Source organism: Opisthorchis viverrini, assembly GCF_000715545.1.
Source record: "Opisthorchis viverrini unplaced genomic scaffold opera_v5_412, whole genome shotgun sequence".
In the NCBI taxonomy this organism is placed as follows: Eukaryota; Metazoa; Platyhelminthes; class Trematoda; order Opisthorchiida; family Opisthorchiidae; genus Opisthorchis; species Opisthorchis viverrini.
In genome coordinates this window covers 255,916-269,801 of record NW_008752069.1, presented here as the reverse complement: position 1 = coordinate 269,801, position 13,886 = coordinate 255,916, and positions in this window count along the sequence as shown.

Below are 13,886 nucleotides of genomic sequence, written 5' to 3'. Positions count from 1 at the left end.
TTTCTTCGGAATGCTTGGGAAGTACTCTGCCAAAATTCGGCGAAGATTTTCGGGTCAGCGTGTCAGTAAGGATGGTACACAAATGTGGTCCTTATTGATGGACATAAACTGCTTCCGGTGTGTTAATACTGTGTGACTGTCTGGTGCTGATATGTTGGACAACCATGAGAGTTGTGGCGTTTTTCATTCAGTATTCCATGTCTACAAAATGTGTTGAGAACAAGCCTTCAGTGGCCCTTGTAATCCGTCTAACTAGTCGAGATGAAATCAGTCCCACTGCACATTCAAGCTTCTATCGACGTGGCATGCACCAATCACCGAATTAAAGGAACCAGGTGGTTAGATTAGCAAACTCGCTTTTCAGTTCTTTGAAACTTGGGAGAACCGATGCAAGTTACCTGTAGTCCAGCTGAGAAGAAAATGCATTTATCTGATTGTTTTCCTTGTTTCTTCTCTGGTTTAGCAGTTCCAAGACTAAATCGTCCTCGAAGTTGCAGCAGATTAAATGATTCCCGCTGCATAAACACTTCTGTGCAATTTTGTGACTGGATCTCGCGTCAGTTTTTAACTATCGAGCAGGATAACCGTTGCTGCGCTGTTTCAATGATGTTTTTGATTGTTAGAGATGTGTCCGGTCTGAAAATCTTCAATGTATTGTCAACAATAACTTACAACTCACTATCTTACTATAGAAACAGGTCGTCTGAAGCCAAGAGCGTGGGAGTATACTCGTAGAATTCTTGTACGACAGATCAATAAGTTGGTGACCAGTCAGTTCATTACTGAAGCGGTCAATCACGGTATTCAGAGAATCAATGGGAGGATAATACGGGCGAGAAATGTAGAGAAGCTCTCGAAGAATGTCCGGAGGAACAGCACAGCCCAAAAATATCGGCATCACTTTTGTTGATCGAAAGGTATTCGAAAGCATTTGTGGAAGCTGATCACATAGGTTTCAGAACAAGCATTTGATGGCGAGTTAAATTGTAAGCTGCTGATGAGACTACTTCCAATAAGACCCCTCTAGCTACCATATGCAACTTTGGGCTTAGTGCTAATCCACATGGATCGGGCAGTGCACATACTGGCTTTGTCACACTCAGAATCAGAGGAATATTACTTGTATAGCAAAGTCAAAAATATATGTTCCGGCTGATGAAATCAGACCACTCCTGAATAAGACTGGGAACGCGGATACCCATAAGAATTTCCAGAGAAACAGTTAACCCAGATGTTTCAAAAGTCTGCCCAGGAAACTAGCATATTTTTACCTGTCTTTCGGATATAATCCAGTCAATAAAGCACTTGACGTTTGTTCAGATCTTTGAAAGGATCTATCATTCGGCCGGAATGAGGATTTCCTTATCATTAGCCCCTTTACTACTCAGATTTGAGTGAAATGCTTTCTCTGCGGATCAGAACATGTGTTCATCAGTTTTTCCCACCTCGGCGGGTACAAAATTTTTTGGTGAACAAGTCAGTTACCTGTTTCCGTGTCCGAAAAAATTTCAGGGAGCTTTTAGAAAACAAAACCACCAGATAAATTTACTTGTTTAGATTAATTACGCGGTAACTCTAGGGACCTTAAGCTGTGGAAAAAAGTGTAAAAGTGTTTTGAAGGTAAGTGAAGAGAATTTTTGGTCCTCACATCATCATCTCGGTGTGAAAATCTCCAGATGGTTCGCACTAAGCAAACCGCCCGGAACTCCACTGGTGGGAAGGCCCCGAGGAAGCAGCTCGCAACAAAGGCCGCTCGCAAGAGCGCGCCAGTGACTGGTGGTGTGAAGAAGCCTCATCGGTACAGGCCCGGCACTGTCGCACTGCGCGAAATTCGTCGTAACCAGAAGAGCACTGAGCTCCTGATCCGTATAGTGCCTTCCCAACGCCTGGTGAGTGAAATCGCTCAAGACTTCAAGACCGACCTGAGGTTCCAGAGCTCGGCTGTCTCAGCTCTACAGGAAGTCAGCGAGGCATACTTGGTTGGTCTGTTCGAGGACACTAAACTGCGTACTATTCATGCCAAGCGGGTCACCGTAATGCCCAAGGACATCCAGCTTGCACGCCGCATCCGTGGTGAACCCTTAAATAGCTGGTTACAAGCTATACGACATAACTGAGATTTTTCTCATTATGTTGCTGACGGAATAAACGGTTACGGTAGATGAGCATCCTAATCCACGATCATCCAAAATACACGAGATTTGTACACGAAGCGTTCTCATAAGATGAAATGGGGTTTTTGACTACTTTGCTGCGATACCATCATTGCTTATACTCAGTCCAAACCTGACATTACTGATTGGATTCATTGTACGTCAGCACTGGATGACGAGAAAATATGAGCAGTAACAAATGCTTTACAAAGCTGTGTTACACTTGAAATATCGAATAGGCCTCTAAAGGAATATGAATTTGCTTTCTACTGTTCCATCTCGGAATAGAATCCACGGAATGTAACGATGAGAGGAGAACAGGAAAGCTCGGCTCTTTACGTGGTGCCTTAGAAGTTTCACTTGAAGTTTCAATCAAGATTCGGGATGGGTTACACTCAAAATTTATTCTCACATTTCATCCAATGCAGGGGATTCACAGAATTATTTCTATTGAATGTTTTACTGGTCGAATGATACTTTGACATTCCGTGAACTGTTTCTCGCTTATCCAGGACTCTAATCATGCACTATCGAAACACACACATTAGGAGCTTTTCGCTTCGAGCAGACCGACGTTTATGCACTTTCGCCGATGACGCTGTTATAGGCATTATATGCTCGGTTTCACAGACCGTGTGGACTATGCAGTCGTACACTAGCCATTTACACTAGGGCTCTATACCCGCAAACTTTGAAGTACCTATGATGTGCGAATGCGGCATTCTTCAGACATCCCTTGCAACCCACATATCGTAAGCAATGAATCTATAGGTTCGCGACTAGAGGTAACCCCACCCCTATTTTTAATTTATCTTGGAACAAACTTGTCATAAGCCACTCACATTTTATATCTGAAAGTGAGCACAACTTGGTTCACAGACTTATTCGTTGTTTGTTACCATTTGGAAATGTCGAACAACGTGACAAGTGGCGCGTGTATGCGATTTCTCACTTGTTCCCATTTATCATACGGCACACATTTTACCGCAACGATGCACTTGTTATCTGTATAGTGTGTGAGATCATGCGGCCCCATTAACTGATTAATAATAGCTTCACAAAACTACTCCGACCACCAATGTCCTGGCCGACCACTGGTTGCTTTTGGAGACAATTTCACACCATTTGTAAACATATAGACCGGTCAAAATGAGATTCAAATGTAATTTAAGTATGGTAGAAAAAAGAAAGTTGGAGAGGGTCACAAAATTTCATCCAAATCTTGAAGCATTAAACGAATTAGTCCAGTATTAAGCGAAGTTGAATACCCTATAGGACAGTCTGGTTGTTCCCCCTTGAAGGTCAAACGTGTGATATTAACCGTCCCCGTTTTGCCCAACATCTTGAGACAAGCGACATGCCTAACGATTGAATTTACGCTGTGCAGTCGTCCATGTTCCATTCTGTTCCATTCTTCACCTCCACCAAAGGAATTCAAAATTATCGCCCTTTCCGGATTCAAGTGACATCCACATCTGATCCACTTCGGAAACCACACAAGAGACTCACTGATGGCTCTGGAATAAAACCGAGTTACTATCTTGGACAAAAGCACGAGGAAGCAGTATGGAACCCAAGTGCGCACGTATGACACGGGTTGTTGTATACAGTAGTTCATTTAATAGATCAACCGCCCGGTAATTAGAAGGTCACAGGTTAGAGCGCACTTGGCTCCGTACTCAGGTCACAGAATTCCTACGCCATCCACCGCAGCGAACCCTCATGGATGTGACTTCCTACCACACAGGCTTCACTCCCGCCCGATAGAACGGTATTAGAGTTACAGTTATGTGACTCCCAAGTATGTGAAGAAGAATAGTCCGTCCCGTAGTAAATGATAAACTGCTGCAAAAATATCGAAACAGTGACCGCCGAAATTTTCTCTCATTTATAGGTAATAAAAGATATCCTTCTTCTTCTCCTCTGTCATTATCATCATCATCGTCGTCATCATCATCATCATTCTCATCATCATCACTATCATCGTCATCATCACCATCAGCAGCAGCATCAATTGTTCAAGGTCTATAAGTTCTCTCTCCCATCAGCATCATCTTCAACATGATTATCATCGCAGAACTAGTACCCGGAGATAATAGTCAGTGTTTCATGAACGAGCCTAGCAAGTGACTCTAAGAGTGTCGTTTGGATTGGATTTCCGCTGAGGGCTATTATTATTTTCTGCATGCACGCGGTGTGTGATAAGTGTGCGATGGAGTAAAGTGCCAAGATTTATGTGCCGTAGCCATCAACGCAAAGTGGCGAACGATAGGTCCAGCGAAATCGTTCGAATTTTGGGGATGAAATGTAACCTCTAGACAGAAATCCGTTAATCTGCTATCACTAAATGGCAGTCCTTGTCAGCGCACTCGTCAGCCAGTTGCTTTCCGATAGTGTTTCTCTGACATTATGACCTTTGAAGAATTCCCTCCCAGAATCCTCGTGGCTACTGCAGGATGCATCTGTGACCTTTTGAAACAGTCAACTAAGAGTGATTGTTCCTCGTCTAGTCTGGCCCTTCAGCGCGTATGATTTATTTTACGTGCTTACTTGTTCGAGGAATTTCTTTTGTTCTCAGCACGCTGCACCAAAAAGTTTGACGCAGCCGACAGAATAAGAAATATGGTTACTCAGCTGTTGCAATTGATTACTGGTCACATCATCAACATCTGTTTCTGAGGCTGAATATGGAGTTGCCAATAAGGTAGTATGTAAGGGCCTCTGTGTAGTAAATTTTTCAAGAATCAAACTTTAATCTAAGGCATTTATCAGGTCTTTTCTACGGCAGCGCTCCCGAAGCCCACCTAAGACTGAATACTTCCTCCTTTCTGTTAATAGGATAGTCAAAAGTTGTCTTTTCTTGTTGAAATATTGTTGTTTCTGATCAGAACTGCTATTGAGAAGAGTCTAGACGAAATCAGACGGTTTTGCAGCTCAGACATTTGAAATCACATGAGCGGATTGGATGCTGCTGAAAAACGTCGCGGTCGTGGGATAAAATTCAGAGGAGTGTCCTGTATCAGATAGGTAGTACGTCTTCCAGTCGAACGTTTCTGAAATGAATGCGTGCGGTAAACTTTATCTGTCAGGTGAGAATCGGTTAACTCCATTAACAACGAAAAGATACCTTTTTGTAGTGCACTACTCATAAGGTTGCTGAAAACTCCTCGACAGTGCACGACTAGTTTCGCCCTTCTTCGGGCCCATCAGATAAGCGCAGTTCCCGAGTTTCCGTCAACCTTATGTTCTACTTGAAACCAAATTGCACGAACTTAGCAAAATACCCTCATTTGCAAACTACTTTGGTTTTTCGAGAGACTCACCTGGAACCCAGCTGAATCTCTGGGTTTTGATGTTTACAGGAAACTTTTCTTTGGTGTAAGAAAGGATGTGTGCGCAGTTAAAAACAGTCAGCTGCTCAGTAGGAGTTCAAAAGTTGATCCAATAATAATATCGACACATGGGTTTTGGGCTTTTAATTACGTCAGTATTATTTAAGTAGTACTTCTCTTTTGTCGGCAGGTTATTCAGATGAGTTGACACTTATAGACTAATTCCTGAATTTCAAGCTCCCTCCTACGAGCGCATATCAGTAGTTTGTCTCTTCCGTTATGCCGAGCTGCGAACTTCGAACATATCATACCTGAGACGAACGTGCTGCTCTTTCTCCAACACCAGTATCAAACTTTCTCTCCTGTTAACCCCCTGATCTGCATGGTCAACTCAGGTAATACGTTGTACTTTCGGACTATCAAAGTGGCATTTCTATGATTTTTTTACTGAGGGGATTCGACATGATTGGATCTCGATATCAGAGATTCTAGATAGACTGAACGGTAAATATCAAACTTTGCATCCAGCAGTGCTGGGCCACACACACATACGAACTGTCACGAGTTTGTCCAGTGAAATTTGATGCACGTTCCGTTCCTTTGCGTAAGTTGACCATTTCACAAATCCAAGTGCGTGAAGCGTTCGTGACAAACTCTCCGGCCAATCCCACTTGTTCTGTTTACTCACCGCTGATAAACGGTGCTTGGATTAGTCTACGCCAACTTGGCATAACCTGGTACGCACGACCATCGTAGCTGCAAACAATTCCCACTGTCTTGGAGACAGTTAGCTTAAAAAGCACCACGGTGCCCCATTCAGCTAATAAACTGTATCAAGAGTGGGGTCATATCAAAGAAACAATCATAAAATGCGCCTTGTTGCTTTGGTGATTACCACAGAATAGCAATCATTTATGTGCCATTATCTCCCAAAATATTTGGACTTTACCGAAGGGAATATATCTTGAAGACTGCACTCTCCTGGTTAGCCGCTGTGATAATGTTTTCAAAATAGCTTAGTCGTAGGGAACTTCTATGAGTCTAAGGATAGCCTGTTTTAGAAATGGCAAATGCCCAGGATCTCATCGGTATTCAATTGTATGCGATTGCTGAGCTGGAACAGCCCTCAGACAGCCAGGTGCGATTATTCCAATTTGGTCTCCTCAAAAGGAGAAACTCTGATGAGCCCCCGCAAAGGAGAAGCAAGTTGCGGGATGTCGGAGTGTTTTCAACAGCTTTATGATTATCCGTAATGCACTACTCATAAAGTTGCCGAAAATTCGTCGACGAATTCTCAGCAACCCTCCTTCTAGAAAGACTCACCTCCATATTGGAACTCAAGAGAGATCGTATCTTTCATCGAACTAGATATCAAACTCTAGTCTTCCAACAAGAAACCGTGTGGCACTTCGTCATTAATTTGTCAGTACGAACCTTTTGTAACCCCATAATCACATTAGTTAGACAGAACGCAACCATATCGAAGCGTTCCTTTGGTCTGCCAACACTTGATGATGCTTCAGTATCAGTTCTTCAACTATGTACGACAATAAGAACGTCGAAAACAACCGTCTAGAACACTTCACTATTCTACGAGCACATACGACGTGGTCAAAATCCAGGCAAAATAAAGTTGAATATTCGTGACTCATAAAATGTGCCAGGATTACTAAGAAATTCTCCGTCAAAGCCGATTTGTGTTATGGACTGGTTTCGATGGATACGTAGGCCAACCTTATTCAATCACCGCATAGTGATAAGCCGGTTGGATGGCAAAAACTTCCCCGATTTCAGCCAAGACAAAGCGGATCGAGAATCCCGTTTACATGCTGTTTTTACATCTCCCCGTGGCTTTTAGTGGTGACAACAAGGATGAGAGCGAGAACGAGGGGATAAAGGGTACCGGAATCACACGACTAACGGTTGTTTAAGCTGTGCTAAATCACCTGGTGACAAGTTTTACTAGGTCAGACTTTCACTTGTAAGGCGCCCATTACAGCTCTCTTTCCNTCACTTGTAAGGCGCCCATTACATCTCTATTTCCCTCTACAATGAACTGATTTATCGGTGTGAATATGCGTCAAAAACACGTTCGAGGGACGCATGCGTAACACTGAGCTTGTGGTCGTCATCACACTAACATGGTCATTGTAATGGGAACCGAGACAGACGAGCGTGTATCGTGATCAGGGCGCCTGATTTCTGGAAATCCACTGACAGTAAGGCTTCTACTACTTTTCAGTGAATGGGAAAGAGAGAGCATGGTCACAGCGTTGAACAGTGTTTAATTGGAGTACGGTCCAGTGGAATGGTATTAGCGCTGCAGAACATTGGTTAACGTTCACTACAAACTGCGGGGAGAAAGATGCTTTCGAACCGTCGTCTTGAGATTGCCTATATATCTTCAGCGCTTCAGAGACTGTTCCACCGATCAAAGGGAACAAACTACAAAGGCAGCGAAGGCGGTGCATTTTGAATCCCGCTCGTACACATACTTTCGCAACATTTGTCCCAGAGGACATGAGTCTCATTATTCAGCTAAATTCATTGGATCACATCGAATGTCTTCCAGGCCCATCATTCAAGAAAATAGCTTGACTCCACTTCTGATTATTTGCTTTCAGTCTTTTATAACTTGCATAGTCTACCTGTTGGTTACGAAACAAGAACACCAATTTGTTTTTGGACATCCGCATTTTTCTAAGAGCCCGTTCCCAGTCTCGTTTGCCCGGCATCATCAAACTTGTGATGAATCGCATCATAACTGCACCAAAGACAACTAAATGGTGCTTAAGATCTGTTCGTTACCGTTGCGCAACCATTCCGGTCACTTTGAACAATTACAGGGCAGTGTATTTCGAGGGGCGGTAAGTGGACAAAAGTCCCTCCTATACCGGGCACAAACGGACATAAAAGAAAGCGCTTATCACGAATATTTGCAGCAAACAGTTGACGAGAATATGGAGGGAATGCTGGTAAATAGTTTGTCTTGACGTGTAAAATTGTTGACGGTGCAGAGTTTTGGACAGACAATGAAAGCCACAGTCCATATTATGTCAATTTTCCCTTCTGCGGGTGATCTGCAGCTGACAATCTTACTTTCGGTCAGCAAAACATTTTGATATTTAGGAAAAAATATGATACAATTACTGTCACAATGTGCACTTAGCGATCGGAAATGATGTTTTTTATTTGAACCGTGATTTGTTTCATCGACGAGGAGAACTATTGTATCCGATTTCACTGATGCAGCCCCCGCTTTATATGTCCAACCAATAAGAAGTTCTCATCCTTTATGAACATACAGTTCGATAAATGACGGATAAAAAACTAGAGACTTAGTTTGACATTTATGGTAGGTGACTGTCCGAAGACGCTGAGGCGCAGCTACGCTGAAATATCTTGTGATCTGGTACTCCCCCCTGGCGAGTGATTTTCATCTGATGATGGTGATGATGATGATGACGATGATGGGTAATGGTGGACATACCATTGCTCGGGATCCGATCTGCGTCGTATCCGTTCGACGGTACACGTTGAGTATTTTAAACCGGACCTACTTGACTGTTAAGGAGCAAGTCATCAACAGTTACACGCATCCGTACTCCTCTCAGCGTGTTTTCCGAACATCGACCACAACGAATTGACAAAAATGCTGGACAAAAACTTTAGTCAGATGCAAAAAATTCCGTTTTTCAAGGAGATGTTGTAATTAATGTGAAAATGTCCATCGAAACTTTGCTTCTTCCTGCTGGTTCCCAATATCGGTGTATTGCACATGGTAAAAAAGCCGGGATAACGCACAAACAAAACTATTTTGGGTCGTTGGATTATTCATTACTGACTGCCCAGCTGTTGGTTCGTGCATTCATCTTGGTGCTATATCCGTGCTATATCCGTGCCCAGTTATTTGTCCCACATACAGAAATACGCAATTTGGGCGTAAAAGCCGTACTGTTTGTTCTTTCACTGGGGCAAAAACAGCCACCAGCTAGCTGTTCTGTTAAACTGGACCTGCGTGTCTTGAAAACTTTGAACGCATAACCGTCACCTGGATACGTTTGTTTGCATATCCATTATCTCCTGTGTCAGTGGTTGCAGGTGCAATGACCTCTCATATATGCGCGTTCTCTACCATCACTCTCAGATACCAGGCGCCTCAAACTTCACGTCAAATCCCGATACAATCGATATTCGATTGGTTTGAACCGTTGAACCTCATTCATTTGCAGTGACACAGTGAGATTGACTAGAGTAGTTAGATTCAGCATAGGCGTTTGTCAGTGAAAGCTGCTACGTGTCAACAAAAAGCACGATGCTTCAACAAGGACAGTGCTCCTCCGTGGGGCAGTTGACTAATAAGAACCGAATCACACCATTCGTTAATGAAATGTCACTTTTATTCTGGTTTTTGAGACAACCTTGTGGATGTGCGAAAGAAAATTTCGCTTTGTCTGGAATCATACTCAAATGCTCAGTACACAACGTCATGTGTTTAATGTCGACATTCAAGTGAAAAGTCATGACCCTGTGGAGTTTGCGCCAAGCACATGTAATACCGGATTCCAGGAACCTGAATTTTGCCTAGTGCCCCAATGTGAATCACGAGGCAAAATAACTTGTTGCAAAGATGTTTTGCATAGCATGAGGAAAAACAGTGGTAATTACTGGTAACTGGGAGGGTTAGTATTCACGTTGCCATCACCTGAACATTAGCCATTCCACCCAGGCGCAGTTATTCTGGTTAAGCCACACCACATCACTCTAGTTTTGTCTTAATTAACTCTCTCCAACAGCCTATATCTTTGGTCGACTGTTGAATGTCCAGCCTGTGGGGCAAGTGTGCTATTGTAGATCTAACAGACCTAGTCAGACCTTGGTTATCGCATTCGAATGGACGAACGTATTTCGCTGTAACTGATCGATGCTTTTGCCTTATATCTCTCCAAGTGTTTTCGAAACAACATTCTGAGTGCTATCTGTGCGATAAAACTAAGTTTTGCCATTGCAGTAGTTCCTGTATGCACGGAGTAATTACATGGACTGTCAACAATCCAAGGGTTGAAGTTTACAAGAGTGAGGCAGCCCGGATGGTCACCCAAGTCTTGCCTGTTTAAAATTCCTCCCTACTTCCGGATGTCGGTATGCTGATGAGTCGATGCTAAAAGAAGACATACTGGACCCCAGTTTTGCGTTCACTAAAGCCATTCTAGGGTGATTCTCCTGGTGCCACATCGCTTCAACAGGACCGTTATCTGGGTGATTCCAGAACTATATGACCGGCTCACTGGAGTTCACATTCCGGTACTTTTAAGAAAATCGATTGCTGAAGACCTAGACTAGCAGCCACATGCGGGGTCTGTGCTTCCATTCTTTCAGTTCGAGGTTATCTGAGTTCTCAGGCCTGGAATGTAGGGGATTTTCTGAAACTACTTAACGCAGTAATACATTACTTCAGTTCAACAATATACTTGAAAGTGACCAGAGACCTATAAAGCGTTTTCATTGCCAGATCACATCAATGTGTGTTTGATACAAATCGATGACCAACTTGTCTAAGATGACAAATAGAGGCATAAACCCCCAGTTTGCGAAGAAAGAAATGCTGCTGTCGTGGGCTACCTCCATATAAGGATCGTTTATTGAGTTCCTTTAGGTTATCAAATAGGGGAAGATGTGCACTTTGATGCTAGCCTATAATCCGTTGACAGATGAACTAAACAAGCACCTCAGTTCCGTTTAGTTTGAAACCGCAGCCAAGACGACCACTGAGATGGACCGTGCCCTCTTGATGTTCGATTTTTCTTCAGGATTCCATAATCCTGAAACACGAAACATGATGGCGATCAGCTTTTTCTATCGAAAAGCCACATTCAGGTACATTCAGGCTTGAATATTTGAACTGAGCTAGTGAGTGCACCGGAGTTACCAAAAGTAGATAAATATTTGTGAATAGCGTTGTAGATGCAATCCAGAACCTGTCACACCTGCTCCGTACTGATGAACTTCGTACTCAGTTTGCAGGGAGTATAAATATCATGCACCACATGAGTACACGGAGGCATAAAAACTGCTTCATCAGTCAATACTCAGTCGACCGATTTCTAGTGGAACTATGCTTGTCCTCAGATTTCAACCCTGAATACTGCGGTGATAAGTGATAAGTGATATCGCACAGCTTGAGGATAATTTTTTTGGTGTTAAAGTTTCAGGAGTCGGAAGCAGTGTGATTCCCTTTTTTATTTACCTTCGTAGCTGAGATTATAAGAAACCCCACAGAAAATGAAGACCTTACTGCCATATCGTGACATAAAAGATGTTTGTAGAACTGTCCAGCGAACACAGGATCGAAGTATTGGTAGCTCGGATGAGTTTATTAAGTGTTGATTGTTCGCCGAAGATGTTTGTAGAACTGTCCAGCGAACACAGGATCGAAGTATTGGTAGCTCGGATGAGTTTATTAAGTGTTGATCTGTTCGCCGAGCTTGGCAAACGACTTGCAAACGTCTCGTCACCATAAGAGGAGACATCACCAGTGCGCACTGGTCAAATGATCAATCACGCTGGGGGCTCGAGCAGTGCACTTATTCAAGCTTTCATGTCTAGCGTTCGGATGTTCACGGAAAATCAATAAAATCCCGACAAATTTAACACGCCTGATGCCATAAAACCGAATTATCATCACTCGCAAGAAGGTGAATCAATGGTGCCCAGATCAGTCTTGTTTGAATAACTCCCGTTGCTGCGAGTAATCCAGTTATTGCACATCAAAGAGAACAAACAGCGAACTGAAGTTTAGTTCTTGTTTGGGTTTATTATAAAGTATGTCCTCAACCATGCAGGAGGTTGAACTAAAGACTTCTAGCATGGAAGACGAGCGTGTTAGGGTTAGCTCACCGTTGCAATGTGATTGTTTTAAACGCTGAAATTCACCGTCTCTACATGCGCGCAATTTTACATCAGGCATCCATAAATCAAAAATGGAACTGGAGTTCAAGGGCGGTATAATTAGCCCCGCAAACCCTCCAACGCTGAACTTACCGGATTCGATAACCTAGAGAGCATAAATCCGTGCAAACCATTTCCCCACCCTTCGACGATAAAAAAGGTCACTCTATTCCTAATGAAATGAGAGGGTTCGTAAGGTGGCCTGACTGGCAATGGATATCCCCCGGGAAAATGCATAAGGCCCAATTGATTTGGACAACTACCTTGGAAGAGACTCGATTAACCACACATAACTCACAAGGCATCTGGTTGTCTGTCTTCCATGTTTGGCTGTGACCCCACCATCAGAATTCCCTTCCAAAATGACCTTACATCAAAGTGGACAATAAAATGCGCAAAATAAATGCGTAATAAATTTGCCCGACGAATAAAATCCATTACCACGTGCGTTTGGCCTAGTGACCCAATATAAGTCAAGTGGAAACATACGTTAACTTTTGCGTGACCGCCGCCAGCCAATTCATTTGACATTTATGGAACTCGAATTAATGTGCTGTGCATTGGTGGAATGGACAGAAAAGGTAATGGGGATTCGGATTCAGGTGAATTCATGTGTGAATGTACAGAAGGTGGTTGAATCGCACTGCCATGAAAATGGTACTATTGTGGTTTTTGTTCGACCAAGGGGGTTGGTTTTATTGATGGTAGTTTGAGGACACTCGGTGATTTTCAGCTAAGATTTCCTTTTGTCAGCGAAGCCAATCTGTTCTGAAAGAACCGCGAAGTACTCTACAGCGATCACTGCATACCACTTTTTTTATGATGACAAAAGTATCATCTATGTATCGCATCGGGAATTACAATCCGTTCTAGTTTTCGTAATAAATCCGGAAATCGGTGTTCCTCGTAATTGTTCATAGTACTCTCCGTTGAACTCAACATATGTGATCACACATAAGTGAGCAATTTGTCCAGTTTTTCGGCAACCTTGTGAATAGTTTCCTTTTTGAAAATTACTGCGATATCTCGAATATCTTACCAACGGACACATGGGGCTGACTGTGCAGCAGATTTAGTTAAAGAACTTCATAAACGAGAGTTTCAGTCGAGTCTCCCGTGAAAACCAAATTGCTTTGCAAATGAGTTTATCTCTCGAAAACAGTCCTATTTGGGTTCAAGTGGATCATAAGGTTGAGGGAAACTCGGGGACAGCAACCTTGTGAAAATGGGTAGTTTTTATTTGGGCGACCTTTCACTTTTAACACAAAAGCTTCATTGTTACAAGCTATATTGCATGGTTTCCTATGCGTCACTCATGGGGCTTTCATCAAACCCACCCTGCTCGCATAAGAAATCACGATTATTTCATTCAAGTTGTTGTACGATTTAACGATTGATTCCGACAGGTAAAACACCAAGCTAGCGAACATCGCCACAAACCATAGTTGAAGCA